We start from the raw sequence: 15,001 nt of genomic DNA, 5'->3' as shown, positions 1-15,001 counted from the left end.
CAAGAACAGTGACACAGCAGCGTAACAACAAGTATTCTTGACATGTAGGAGGATGATGTTGAGGATGGATCCAATCGATGGTGGGCATGAAATTCAGAATTTATTTTAAAATACTCATTGTTGTTTTTTTAACCAGAATTACAATATCCTAGGATTCATCTAGGTGCCTTAAAATTGATTTGAGGAGGTTGCTTGCACCTTATCCTCCCCAGCAAGTGTGTGGAATTATTGTTGTAATTTACTCACACCTCAATGAAAACCACACAGCCCGGGGGAAGAGGGTTAGGGTTTGAAACTTGGATGGGAATGGGGTTTGTGGGGAAAGTTTTGTGGAGAGAGGAAAAAAAACACAGCATGCACAAACAACAAATGAAGATAAACAAATCTTTGGATACGAAGTTATCCATAAATCTTTTAAGGGGACAGAAAGGAAGTGCATGCACTACTGCATGCATGAAGTTGTTTGCTAAATGGATAGGTTACTGAAAAGTAAGTAGTAACTTCTACAATGTACTAACTATGAAGAAACAATGTGACAGTACAGGGCTGCAGTAATTACGCAATTTCACTTGCCTATCTGCCCTCAGAGAGAAGAACCACTTAGTACATTAAATTAGTTAAAAAAATAGCAAAGAACAAAGTATACAATGGCTGGAGGGATGAATTGAAGCAGAGAGCAAACAAATGCACAGGGTCACACTCATGGAAGTTCACAGCAATAACATTACTTAAAAGATAAGTAGAAATTAAGATGGATACTGTAACTGTATGTTGTTGTAGTTGTCTTGTTGAATTTGGGAAGTTGCATGCATCCAGCCATTCCTCTTTTTCGCGGTACTCCTCCATTCCATCTGACGCTCCGTCGATCAATGTTGGGGACCATAAGACACCTTGTCTATTGCCTGCCTGGTGGATGCTGAATTGCGGCTCACTAATGGTAAGCCTGAGTTCATTCTTTTTTCCCATTGCACAGGGTAAAATCCGGCCTGTAATTTTTGATGGAAAAGCAGGAAGTGATATTAAAACACCACGGAGAAAAAAATATAAGGTACGCTGTGTAGTGCAAAACTAACACTTTCAGTTTCAGAGTCGACAGTATTACAATACATACAAGCATCATTTCGAAAGTGCGTACTCTGAGTCTCATTTTCAAGGATAAATAAGTGTGGGCAAAATTTGCGGATCTTTCCCCTCAAGCTAGGTGTAAAGTGTAAACTGCGATTTTAGAACAAAATTAGACCTTCCCAGCAGTGACCCCAGACCTCTCAACCCACCCCCCAAAAAGTAGAACACCCCCAAACAGGCCAAAAGCAAAAATGGAAAATGCCACACTTAGAAAATCTACAGAGGCCTACCTGAAAATCACTCCAAACGCGCTCTGCAGCTAGGCCCTAACCCCCCTTTTCCACCATGGATTTTCTTGAAACCACTTGCAATCAAAATTAGACCTTCCCAGCAGTGCTCCCAGACCCAACAAACCCACCCCCAAAAACCTAAAAAAAAAAAAACAGGCCCCAAAAAACACGCAAGTGAGCTAAAAAAGAAAAACTTTTTCACCATGGATTTTCTCCAAACCACTTGAATCCAATATTAGACCTTCCCAGTAGTGCCCCCAGACCCCTTAACCCACCCACAAAAAAGTAGAACACCCCCAAATAGGCCAAAAGCAAAAATGTAAAATGCCACACTTAGAAAATCTACAGAGGCCTACCTGAAAATAGCTCCAAACGCGCTCTGCAGCTAGGCCCTAACCCCCCCTTTTCCACAATGGATTTTCTTCAAACCACTTGCAATCAAAATTAGACCTTCCCAGCAGTGCTCCCAGACCCCTCGACCCAGCCCCAAAAATGTAGAACCCCCCAAACAGCCCCCCAAAAACATGCAATACTGCTAGGCCTCAGTTTAAATTGTGCCAAAACGCTGTCTGCAACTAGGCCCAAACCCCCCTTTTCCACCATGGATTTTCTTGAAACCACTTGCAATCAAAATTAGACCTTCCCAGCAGTGCTCCCAGACCCCCCAACCCACCCCCAAAAACCTAGAACCCCCCAAACAGCCCCCCAAAAACATGCAATACTGCTAGGCCTCAGTTTAAATTGTGCCAAAACGCTGTCTGCAACTAGGCCCAAACCCCCCTTTTCCACCATGAATTTTCTTCAAACCACTTGCAATCAAAATTAGACCTTCCCAGCAGTGCTCCCAGACCCATAAACCCACCCCCACAAATCTAGAACACCCCCAAACAGCCCCCCAAAAGCATGCAATACTGGTATATCCAAAACATGGCAAATTGTGCTGTTCACAAAAAATTGCTGTTTTCAGCACTTCCACTACTTCGATCCTCTTGAAACTTACCTGGACACTTGTTCCAGCGATTCCCAAGAATCTCAGCAAGGCAGAACAAAATCGAACCACTGCGCTCTTTGAAGAAGAAGAAGAAGGTCTATGACTAGTGTTCACTTTTCACCCAAACACACGTGCCCACAAAACACCAAAAAAGGCCATCATTCTGCCAATTCTGGACCAAAGAACGCCAAACCCCCTAAAACCTTGCCAACATCATTATGAACGATCCTGCATCGGGCCTTGAGCCCTAGACTCCGCGAAAACCCTACCAACTTAAACCCAAAAACCCTAGTAAATCGCACTAAACCCTAAACCCTAAACCCTAGATATGCTTTGTCTGTCTGTGTCAAAGAGCCTAGGTATGCTACATCAGGATGCTTCACTCAGTGGTGCCTGCCTTGACTGTCTGCATGGGCCTGCCGCAAGCATGGGCCAAAAATCCGTTCCGCTCAATAATTAGCAAATTTTCGGTAATTTCGCGAGATTCGCGACAAACCGAAATACAGCAAATTTCGCAAACATAACGGATGTTTGGCCCAATTTTGAGGCAGGGCCATGCAGACGGTCAAGGCAGGTACCACTGAGTGAAGCAACCTGATGTAGCATACCTAGGCTCTTTGTCAGACAGACAAAGCATATCTAATTGTATGCAGAAAGCCACATAGCCCCAATTTTACATGAACTGCTGTCTGGAGTGGAGTGGACTCTGCCTGGCATAACAACAACAGTACACTGCCTCGCCCTCGACCACTGCATACCACGAATAGACAGACATGTAGTTCTGCTGTAGTAGTTGTAGACTGGTTTACTTGGCCATAGTTCTTCCGTAAACCGACGCTGATGATCCATCCATCCCAGTGAGTGACTGTAAAGAAAAAATATATATTATTTAATCAATCATCATGGTATATTGGCAAGTGAGTCCACTCCAAGGACATTTTGCATATTGGAAAATGCAACATAGTGGCCCCTGAAGTTGAAGTACAATTTGAATTAAACAAGGTAAAAAAAACAGAGTAGTAGACATGAGTTACAATTACTGTTTAAAAGATTAAATAATAACTAAGACAAGACGTATGATTCATTTCATGCACAAAAAACAAACAGCAATTGGTTTCATCAGAGCCAGACAGCCATTGCTGTCCACTGCATGCCATCTTCTCATTATTCATTACCTGTTCTACTTTTTGTCCGCATCTTCTTCGGAAAGTGAAGGCCCACAGGGCAGCCTCTCCTGTCAATTTCACAAGTAACTCTGTCAGCAATCAGCAAGCATGTAGTCAGTCAGTAATTTCAGTCCCACTTGAGGGGACTCGTCTACGAAGACAAAGTTTCTTTATTCTTCGTAATCCATCCATCTGCCTTGAGGGAAATGGATAGGGGGAGTCTGGAGGAGGAGGATAGAGGAGCATGATTGAGTTGTGAACTTGTGAACCTCAGGAATGCAGACTGCGGCACCTTCAAATCAATAGGGAAAATAAGATGAAGGCAGTGCTGCTGATGGACTTGTGATTAGGTGATTAGAGTTTTGTTGTGGTAAAAGTTGCAAAACAAAGAAAGACACACAGGAATAAAAGTGAATAAGGACGAAAAAAAAGAAATCATTTTCAGGCCTCGGTGTCAGGGAAGTAGAGCTCATCCTCAAATTCTATTAATTGAGACGGGAGTAGGTCAGCTAACATAGAAGAACTTCCGTCACCTAAGTTGGTGTCCTCTTCTTCCTGCGTGCATTCACGTATTTTGTAATCTGGTGGTATGAAGTGCTGATTCATCTTGATCAGTGTTAACCTCTCCACATTTGTGGCCGAGAAGCGGGTCCTTTTTGAAGTTACAATGGCACCAGCAGCACGGAAAACACGTTCAGAAGACACACTTGTGAGTGGGCAAGACAAATAATTTAGAGCCAGGTTGGTGATCAGTCGCCATAGAGGCCTTTTCCTATACCAATACAGCAATGGGTTCTGATTAACAAAGACCTCTGTTGGGTCATCCAGATAGGCCTGCACCATCGACTCAAGGTTCTCCAGGGTTGCTCTACTTTGCGTACCATCTGTGGCCTTTGCATCACTGGAACGAGCAAACCCTTGATGAGTTAGCCAACAATATTATGGCTGGGCCTGGTGCAGGTGAGGATGATGATACGGTTGCTGGTGTCATTAACGGCTGTGAGGGAAAGTGACTCCCTTCGGCCACAGATTGAGAAGTGGAACTTGATGCCGGATAGCCTGCTGATTCAGTTGTACTTCTGCCGGCTCTTTGAATTTTCTGCCGCTCTTTTTCAAACCGAGTGGCTGACACAGCTAGCCAATGTTTGTACTTTGAAACATCTGCTTCATCAAAAGGAATGAATGCTTGCTGGCCACTGCTTTTTTGTACCGTGTATCCAGAATAGTGGCACAATTGTGATGTTGTTCTGTATATATGTTCTTAAGCCTTTCATTGTCAACTAGGCAGCTTAATAACCTCTCAGCCAACTGATATACGTCTTGCTTTTCAGCATCATCTCGGAAAGTTGAAGACACCTCCTTCAGTTGGTGCTCTAGCATGACCAACAATGGGATAGCTTTGCTCAAAGAACAGTCCTCCCTGCTGACTTCACGCGTGAAGACCTCAAAAGGACGAAGCATGTCTGTCAGGCTTGCAACTAGCTTCCATTCCTCCAACTCTAGCCTCATATGGTTCATAGTAGAACCCAGTTTATAGACATAATCATGTATTACCCCCCACTGCTCAGACAGACGCTCAAGCATATAAAAGGTTAAGTTCCAACGTGTTGCCACCTCCTGGATGAGTCCTTTGACTGGCAGTCTACGTACATGTTGAATGCTCCTCAGCTGCTTCCGGGCCTTAATAGAATGGCTGAAAAGTGTGCAGATTCTTCGGCAGGTGGTCAGTAACTTGCCTGCTGTGTTTTCTTTTTTCAAGAAATCTTGCACCACAATGTTAATACTGTGCGCCAAACACGGCACTATGAAATATTCACCATCAGCCATGGCCCTAACTATATTACTGCCATTATCCGTGGAAACATAACCAACTATGCAATTTCTTGGATGCAGCCATTCAGAGACCTTTCTTTCAAACTCCTCTAAAACGTTAGGTGCAGTATGAGTTTTCTCCATGGCAAACATGGCTACTGTTACATGTTTACGAGTAGCTTCAATAACTGTGTCAGTGTCAACACCTGCTTTTAACTGGTCTTTAACCCCTGCAAAAGAGATCCAGTGTGCAGTGATGCACATGTAATCAAGGGCTTGGCAACTGGTCCACATGTCTGTTGTCAGGTGGATAGTGTGAACAGCAATCTTCAGAATAGCTGCGCCAATCACCTCCAGCACATCTTGGTGTAGTGCTGGAACAGCAACCCTGGCAAAATAGGACCGGCTAGGAACCTTCCATTTAGGGCAGACTGTTGCCACAAATTCTAGAAAACCCACCCCTTCCACGAAAGAAAAAGGGAGAAGGTCCAGCGCTAGCATTTTAGCCAGCTTTGCGTTATACAGACGTGTCGTTGGGTGGTTGCGTTCAAATGGCGCATCCGACCAAAACATTCTGCTAATAGTGATCTGGACCATTTTACGTGATGATGATGATGATGCAGACTTCTTCAAACCAGTTAGGCTCATTGATGTACTTTTTCGCATTGGTGTCTCTCCCAGACTCTTAGTGTGCCTCATACATGTTGCAGGGGTAGAGGGTGTGAGCGCTACCACTGCAGTGCTGCTGCCAGGGGTACTGGGTGTACCAGAAAAAATATCGGTCGGTTCTTGACTCCCCCCCTGCACAATCAGCCCCTCGTCAGCATCAGATGCAATGTGAATGGATACATTTGGATCAGTTCTACTTTTGGCTTCCCGGATCTTCCTTAGGTACGCCTCCCACTGGATAGTGTGGTGTTTTTGGAGATGACCTCTCTGGCCTCCGATACCATAGTTGATACCAAGCTTACCCCGACTAACTAATATTTTACAAATCGAACAAACTACCATGTTTTCCACATTTTTGCTAACACTAAAGAAGTCCCAAACTGGGGACTGGAGATGTCTGCTGGTGGTGGAGGTGCTACTTTCAGTTTCAATGCCAGATGAAGTGTAGGATGGGCGTAGCTGAATTCGTCTCTGTTGTTCACTTACAGCACCACTACTTGAGGTAATGGAGGTCGAGCTGGATGGAGGTCCCTGCCGGCCCTTCTGACTAAAAAATATGGAAGCTGTAGGTCGTGTTGGTGTTGTAGTTAACTGCGTTGGTGGTGGTACCAGTGCCACGCCGCCCACATCCCACTCAGCAGCCATTCGGGATAGGGTGAAAATGTCTGTGTGTTGCATGCCCGCGGGGGCTGGAGTGATGACTGGGTCGTCGTCAGACTGTTCATCAGCAGCAGAAGACACTACTTCTTGTTCGTCGTCATCACCCATAAGTGGAAGCCTTGCAGGAACCTTCCTTTTAGGCTTAGCTACCTTTGTCGGCTCATGGCGTGCCTCACTCTCAGACTGCATTGGTGGGTTCCAATCAAGATCAAGGTCATCAGAATGAAGGGGGCTTGAAGAAGAACTTGTAGTAGTAGTAGTAGCCCTCCTTGACCTTTTTCTTGCTAGGGATCTGGAAGACAATGGATCATCATCAGGAGGAGTGGCTTCCTCGGATGATACCTCCGCTTGAATATCAATTTCCTGATGTGCCCCTACTTCTGGAGGAACAAGCGTTGTCGGCAGTTGTGCCGCTCCATGAACCTCTAGTTGCACCTCTCCATGCACCTCTCCCTGCGCCTCTATTTGCGCCTCTCCTTGCGCTTCTCCTTGCACGTCTACTTGCGCCTCTACTTGCGCCTCTCCTTGCGCATGTACTTGCGCCTCTCCTTGCCCATGTACTTGCGCTTGTACTAGTTGCACCTGTGGTTGTCGTTGCGGCTGTGGTTGTTATACACACTCGTCAGCTGAGTTACACCCGGCGTTGATTGGATGGTACTTTCTTGTGATGAGCCAACATCACTGGTCGATGGTGATTGAGAAACTAAAGTGGCTGCCTCAGCAGCACTCATAGTCTTGGACCTAACTTGGCATGGTGGCAATGAGCCCAATGAAGCGGAGGTGCTGCTTCCAGCTTGGTCCACGGCGGACAACGCGGTTGCTGCAGGCATAGTTTTTTTTCCCAAAAAAGGTGTCGGTGGGCCCACCAGTCTCCTTGGTAGGTGGTGCCACTTGCTTCTTCTGCTCCTTCTTACTGGCAGTGGCACTGGCAACTTTTTTCGCTGAGGCACTACGGCCACCTTTCTTTGGGCCCATCTTCTTCAGATGTCAGAACAGCAGGCCGCAGTTGCACGAGTTGCCGAGTTGTCTTGTCTGTGGCCACACGTGACATCAAGTAACGTTGTGCTGTACACACCGCTGCAGGACTTCTTCCTGGCACTGGTGGTTCTCTTGTGCACCTAAAAGCAATGGAAGCCACAGGAACATCAGTTAAATGCCCCAAAAAGTCGAAAAACACACAAAAATCACCACAATCCAATGCCATCCATGCCCTCAATGATGTTTAAATTCAAGACACCCCACAGACGGACTTGGTCCATGCACCACTCACTACCCCTGGGACTAATGGAAGACAGCAAGACAAACTCAGTGCAGGCCTGAGCACACTGCCTGGCTTCAAAATGGGCCCTTGACCCCCAGCTACGTGGCCAGGCCCTGCCTGGACCAGGCCTCAAAATGGCCCCCACCCACATGGCCAGGCCCCAACACCACCCCAAAAAGTCGAAAAACACACACAAATCACGACAATCCAATGCCATCAATGCCCTCAATGATGTTTAAATTCAAGACAACCCACAGAAAGACTTGGTCCATGCACCACTGAGTACCCCTGGGCCTAATGGAAGAAAGCAAGGTAAACTGGGTGCAAGCCTGAGCACACTGCCTGGCTTTAAAATGGGCCCTTGACCCCCAGCTACATGGCCAGACCCTGCCTGGACCTGGCCTCAAAATGGCCCCCACCCACATGGCCAGGCCCCACACACCCCAAAAAGTAAGAAAACACACACAAATCACCACAATCCAATGCCATCCATGCCCTCAATGATGTTTAAATTCAAGACAACCCACAGAAAGACTTGGTCCGTGCACCACTCACTATCCCTGGGCCTAATTGAAGAAAGCAAGGCAAACTGGGTGCAGGCCTGAGCACACTGCCTGGCTTCAAAATGGGCCCTTGACCCCCAGCTACATAGCCAGGCCCTGCCTGGACCAGGCCTCAAAATGCCCCCCACCCACATGGTCAGGCCCCAACACCACCCCAAAAAGCCAAAAAACACACAACAATCACCACAATCCAATGCCATCCATGCCCTCAATGATGTTTAAATTCAAGACACCCCACAGAAAGACTTGGTCCATGCACCACTGAGTACCCCTGGGCCTAATGGAAGAAAGCAAGGTAAACTGGGTGCAAGCCTGAGCACACTGCCTGGCTTTAAAATGGGCCCTTGACCCCCAGCTACATGGCCAGACCCTGCCTGGACCTGGCCTCAAAATGGCCCCCACACACATGGCCAGGCCCCAACACCACCCCAAAAAGCCAAAAAACACACAAAAATCACCACAATCCAATGCCATCCATGCCCTCAATGATGTTTAAATTCAAGACACCCCACAGAAAGACTTGGTCCATGCACCACTGAGTACCCCTGGGCCTACTGCCTAGTGTGGCTTTACAGGCACCCCAAAATTAAAATAAAAAAATCCACATGTAGTGAGCTAAAATTCAATTACATAAATGAGATTTAAGTTCAACAAAACTCACAGAAACAGTTGTATCATGCACCCATGACTAACCCTGGGCCTACTGGATACTGTGGCTACCCACAATATATTTTTTTAAAGTTGTGAAAAAGTTTTAAAATTGCAGTTGCAGCAACTGCAATGCCCCAAACAAACAACACCAACTTACTTAAAATCTCAAATCCAAAAGTGATCCAAAAACTCCAAAGTCCAAAAAGTCCTCAAATACAAATATCCAGCAGCAGCCACAAAAAGTCATCCTTCCAGCTCCAGATCGAAATGAAAAGTGACCTGGAGATGGACAAAGCACTGGGAGCAGCCTGCTGGACAAGAACAGGAAGGTGGAGACTCTGGGGCACTTCCTTCCTCCCACCCCCCCCAAAAATGGACTCCTTGCACAAAAAAGTGCAGCCAAATCTCAATCTGAGGAGTTATTCTGATCAAAATCATGATTTTCAGAAGGTTTATGCTGCCTGCGGTCGATTTCTTGTGCAGAATTGCAATTTATGCAAGTTCAGGAAATCAAGCTGTTCAAATCTCCTGCCGGAAGTCAGCTGCGCGCCTCATCTACGTGTTTGGCATTGTTTACTCCCGCGATGCGTGATCGCGGGCCCTTATGACGTACTCGCGTTGTCAAACTCTCGCTGTGTAAGATGGCGGACCGCGATGACGTAATTGCGGTCGAAAAACTCTTGCGCGATCACGCAGCAAGATCCAAAATGGCGCAGCACACGCAAACAGGGAAAAAAACAACTCGGCAGACTCAGAATCATGGTAAGTCAACGCCGCGAGCGCGATATTGTATTTTTCAAGCGCGAGCAAGCAAAAAAATCCGCAAGCTTGCGAATTTACGGATCTGTGGGCAAATTCGCAGGATTTACGGACCGCAAAATTGCCAAAAATCAGCAAATTCTGCAAACGAAACGGATTTTACGCCCACGCTTACTTAAATCCTGGTTGTGGAGAGTTATGAGGTCCTGCGTCAAGCATGCTACGAACAATGGTGGTTCAGAGGAGCAGTGGGGTTGTGGTGTGAGGTACTTCTTTGAATATAAGTCCCACAGCAGTAGTTTCAAGGAGTTGCAGGACTACGATGCGAGGTCCTGAGTCGAGCAGTGGTTCCGCGGACTGGGGAGATCCAGCATCAGGGATGCATCACACAGTGGTAGGTTGAGACGCAAATGTGCAGGGATTCATCATACTGTGTCAGTTCTGCTAGGATCACAGCTGGGCTGACCGAGCACCTTCGGGCCAACTTCAAAGGGTCCAGGAATATGGTGGTATCACTTCGGGGGCAGGACTCACAGCAGGCAGGGTTCAAGAAAGTTGGAGCCTTTTCTGTACCTGAGGCTTTGACCAGAAAGCCAGCCAACTAGCACTTGGAGTCCCTCTGGTGGTCCTGGGTTCAAGATGTAGGTCCAGTCCTTCTCTCTCAGGCAGTAGAGTAGCAGGGTAGCAGAGTATCAGTGGGCCCGATTCACAGAACTAACTTAAGACACAATCCTAAACTTACTACCATTTTGGTATTCACAGAAGGCACTTACTTATTTAGGCATTCACAGAAGGCACTTTCTCTTTTCGGTATTCACAGAAGTTAGGAGTCCTAACTTTAGGACTCCTAAATGCCTTATGAGGGCATGTTCTAATTGAAACCCCGCATTGTGTGGTGGCCGAATCCTAAATCTTTTCTACAGGAGGCACAGAACGGATATAAAACAGATTTAATGCCGATATTGATTACCTGTCAGCTGTTCTGGGTGAGGACGTCGAGTACCGTGAAGTCCGGGCTGGGGTGGGGACAAGCGGTTGGAGCTGATCTCTCCAGAGTGTCCATCTCGCTCTGACGCAGGAGGCGTAGCGGCGGAGACAGGCGGAGCAGGTTGAGGGAGCGGAGTGAGGACGCCATGGCCCGGAAAGTAGTGACCGGTGCGAAAGCGGCCGCGGCAGCCCGGAAGAAAGCGGAGATGGTGGAAGCGGAGTCAGGCAAGGGGGAGACACCGCGAAAGCCAAGGACGCCTCCACCCACGCCGGCAAGGAAAACGAAACAAACCGCAGTGAGGACCCGCCAGGCAACAGCGTCAATTGCGGAGTTACTATCATGAAGCAGTAAAGGAGAAGGGTGTAAAGACTGGGACTGATGCAGGGGGAGCGGTTGATGTTCATGCGGCCTTGGTGCAGGGGCTGGAATCAGGTCTTGACGCGGCGCAAGCTTCTCTCTCAGAAAGCGAAACTGGAATTAACCAAGAAGTGCCCCATACTCAGGCAACTGCCACCCCCACAATTTCCTTAACAGCAGATCTAGGGGTACCAGTGCTTTGCTTAATGGGACTTGGCAGCAAGGCATCAGTCTGCAGTGATGGGAGAATAGCTGAGGTAGGGGTAGGGATATTGGAAAATAATGCCAACACCCCTCAAGAGGAGAGAAATTCAGCTATTGCTGTTACGGCTGATCAGGAAGCTCCAGAAATCGCACAAACAGATAATGGCGACATGTTGGGAGGGGAGGAGGGGAGACCGGAGTCCCAGGTCCTCTTGCTATTATGAGCGGCAAAGATACACTAGACTATGAGAAGGATAAAGATCCCAGTGAGTGCTTTTTTCCGTCTCGGAAGGGGTGGAATGGTCAGAAGATGAGGAACAGAGCCCATTTATGGGGGACAGTAACTTGGGGTCTGAGAGCGACCATGAACAAGAACCCCCGGGGACAGCCATAAGACCTAACATTTTATTAAAAATACATGAGCAGCCTCAACGAGACCTAAGCTGGGATCATTCCTCTTCAATGCCACTCCAGGGCAGTCCCAATGCGGAAATCTTATCAACTCAACCCCCGCTCCTTGAAGTGATTTCTCAGGCAATTCTTGCTCACAGGGAGGAAACACGCCAGGATAGTCGCAAATCTCAAGCAGCAATGAGGAAAATGCCAGTTAGGAAACTGTCTAAAGCATGTGTCAATGTGGGAGACAGGGTCTCAAATCTCAAGGAGAGGATTGTCGCAACAGAATCAGAGGTGGCTGCAGCCACCAGCAAAGTGGAGTCTCAAAGTGCCCAGGTTGTTGACATCCAGTGGAAGCTGGAGTACATGGAAAACAGGCTTAGAAGAAATAACCTCAGGGTGCTGGGAGTACCAGAGGAAGCCTGTGGGGGCAGATGTCAGAGCCTATGTGGTAAAGTTGTTTGAGTCTGCTTTCCCGGAGCTCTCAGGCTGGAACTGGTCTGGAGAAACTCAGAGGGCACATCGAACCCCTTTTAAAATACGCCGCAATGCAAGGGAAGGAGACAAATCAAGAGCAATCCTAATCTTCCTGGGAAACTTCATCCTGCTGCAAGCGACAGCTGAAAAAGCAAGACCAGATGCAAGAAGGTCTAGCGATGGAATCACGTTCTTTGTCCGCCCAGACTACTGCCATACAACGGTGGAGAGGCCCTGGAGGTTGAGGCAGCTGATCAAACCTTTTCAGGACAAAATAATTCAAGTATACCATAAATCCGGCGCAACTCAAGAGAATTAATGAAGGGAGGACACAGTACTTTTCATTGGAAGTAAAGGCGCAAGAATATTTGGACACTTTGGGTAGTTAGTGAGCTGTTCTCTCTGCCCAAGCAAGGGGGGTGAAGTACGGTCTGTCTTTGGCCACTAATGTAGGTTTTCTGATTTTAGGGTGTAAGGGGTATCGACTTTCTAAAAGGAATGTATAAGGAAGTCCTCACTGCTATTGTTGCATGCATCACCTGCACAGACCAAGGTCTGAGTGCCTCACGAGGGAGGGTGCAGGGGTCAGGGAGGGAAAGAGGGCAGAGGGGTGGGCAGAGGGCTAGGGGGATGTCGGGGGCTCAAGGGGGAGGGGCAAGGGTAGTGGGGGGGAAAAGCGGGGGGAGGGGAAACACAAAAAAGAGAATTTTTGGCACAAATGCAGCTTTATTCTTGGATGTGAATTGTGTATTATGGGCTGAATATGGTTTAGTTATTCAGTCTCTGTGGGTAAAAAAGAAGGAAGATTGTAAACAGAAGAATGACAAAACTTAGTATATGTTCTTTGAATATTGGGGGGCTAAATGATTGGAAAAAAAGGGGCAGATTGGCCGAGTTTGTTAAAGCAGAACAGATGGATGTCTTGTGTTTACAAGAAACGCATTTGCCATGGGGAAAAAAACCAGCTGCTGAATTTAAGTGGTTATGAGATTTTGTCCTGCTCCTCTCAGACCTCTATAGTAAGGGGGTGGCTATTTTAGAGAAGGTTGGATTAGGGGCTGTAAAGTGCTCCAGGGCTGATACATTAGGGAAATGGGCACTGATTGAAATGTGTATAGCTATCACCATTTGTGGGGTATACGGATCTAATCAGGACGACCCTGAGGTCTTTGAATTTCTAGAAAAGGAACTGACTGGATATCCTACCCCTATTGTGGTATGTGGGGATCTGAATATTTCAGCAGATTTTGTGAAGGAAACTGTGTACTCGGGCCATAAGCCCAGGGTATTCCGTGCTCTCTGTTTTATGATGCAATCACGTGGACTAATAGATGTGTGGGGAAATAAGGATCCCGGTAACCCCGGGTTCATTTATTTCTCCTGTCCATTTCAGAAGTATATGAAACTGGATTACTTTATGATTTCATCCACTGAGCTAAGTAAGGTGAAGATCCGGAAGTTACCAAAAATATTATCAGACCATAATCCGCTAACCCTGACCCATGACTCTATAATGCCAGCTAGAAAGTATAGGCCTTGGTCCTTTGATAGAAAGTTAACAGCAGATAGTACCTACGTGGAACACATTAAGAACTGGTCCCAGGGATATTTTGATGCAAACCGGTTTAGCGCGTCTAGGAACAGTGTGTGGGAAGCTTATAAGGCATCATTAAGGGGTGAGACCATCAGCTATGTTGCCCAGTCCAGGAAAAAAAGTTTAATAGAGAGGGAGCAGTTACTAGGCCAATTGATAGGAGCAGAGGAGCAACATGGTAAAGATATCTTGCAGGGTAAAGAGGGGAAAGAAAGTCAATTAAGAATTAGAGCCATCAAGGCAAAAATACACAAACAAATGGCTAAAAAGGCTGCCTCCGAATAACAAGCACATAGAGGCAGGCTTTATGAGACAGGAGAGCAGGCTGGAAGGGCGCTCGCACTTCGCATCAGACAGGATACTACTAAAAATGTAATAACTAATATCCATGAGCAGGGCCAGGAATTTGTTGAACCCCAGGATTTCTTGAATATCTATTACTATCAAACTTTATATTAGGAAGAGTCAGTCTTAGAGATACCACAGGGGGAGTTTGGTGAAGAAGGTATTAAACTGGATCAGGGGGGGAGGGAAATCATGGAAAAAGTTATTTCCATGAGTGAAGTATTGGAAGCATTACAAGAGCTAGCACCGGGGAAGGCAGCAGGGCCCGACGGCATTCCTCTAGAAGTGTACAAGTGTGTGTCAGTTGAGATAGCCCTAATGCTCCTTGATCTATTCAATGGGATAATGAATACTGGCAAAATACCTGAAACACCGAAAGATACAAATATAGTGATTTTTCATAAGAAAGGGAAGCCAAAAGAAAACTCCGGCTACTACAGGCCTATTTCCCTTATAAATGCAGATAATAAAATCTACGCAAAAATCCTGGCAAACCAATTGGGGAGGATCATTGGGGGTCTGGTCTCTCCTTGGCAGCATGATTTCATTCCAGGTCGGGGGACTACTGACCATATAGGACGAGCAATATCCCTGTTTGATATCCATGGAATTCGGGGCTAGTCCCAAATGTATGCATTGATGGTATGTGGAAATATTGGGAGCGGCAGGGAATTCTGACAGTGGGAGATATTATGGAGGGGGAAGAGGTCAGAAGCCTTGAGGATTTACAACAGAGATATAATATGTTCAGAA

The sequence above is a fragment of the Lissotriton helveticus genome, chromosome 1_1, assembly GCF_964261635.1.
Source record: "Lissotriton helveticus chromosome 1_1, aLisHel1.1, whole genome shotgun sequence".
Classification (NCBI taxonomy): domain Eukaryota; kingdom Metazoa; phylum Chordata; class Amphibia; order Caudata; family Salamandridae; genus Lissotriton; species Lissotriton helveticus.
The sequence above is the reverse complement of the archived record's forward strand: the minus strand, read 5'-3'. Positions refer to the sequence as shown.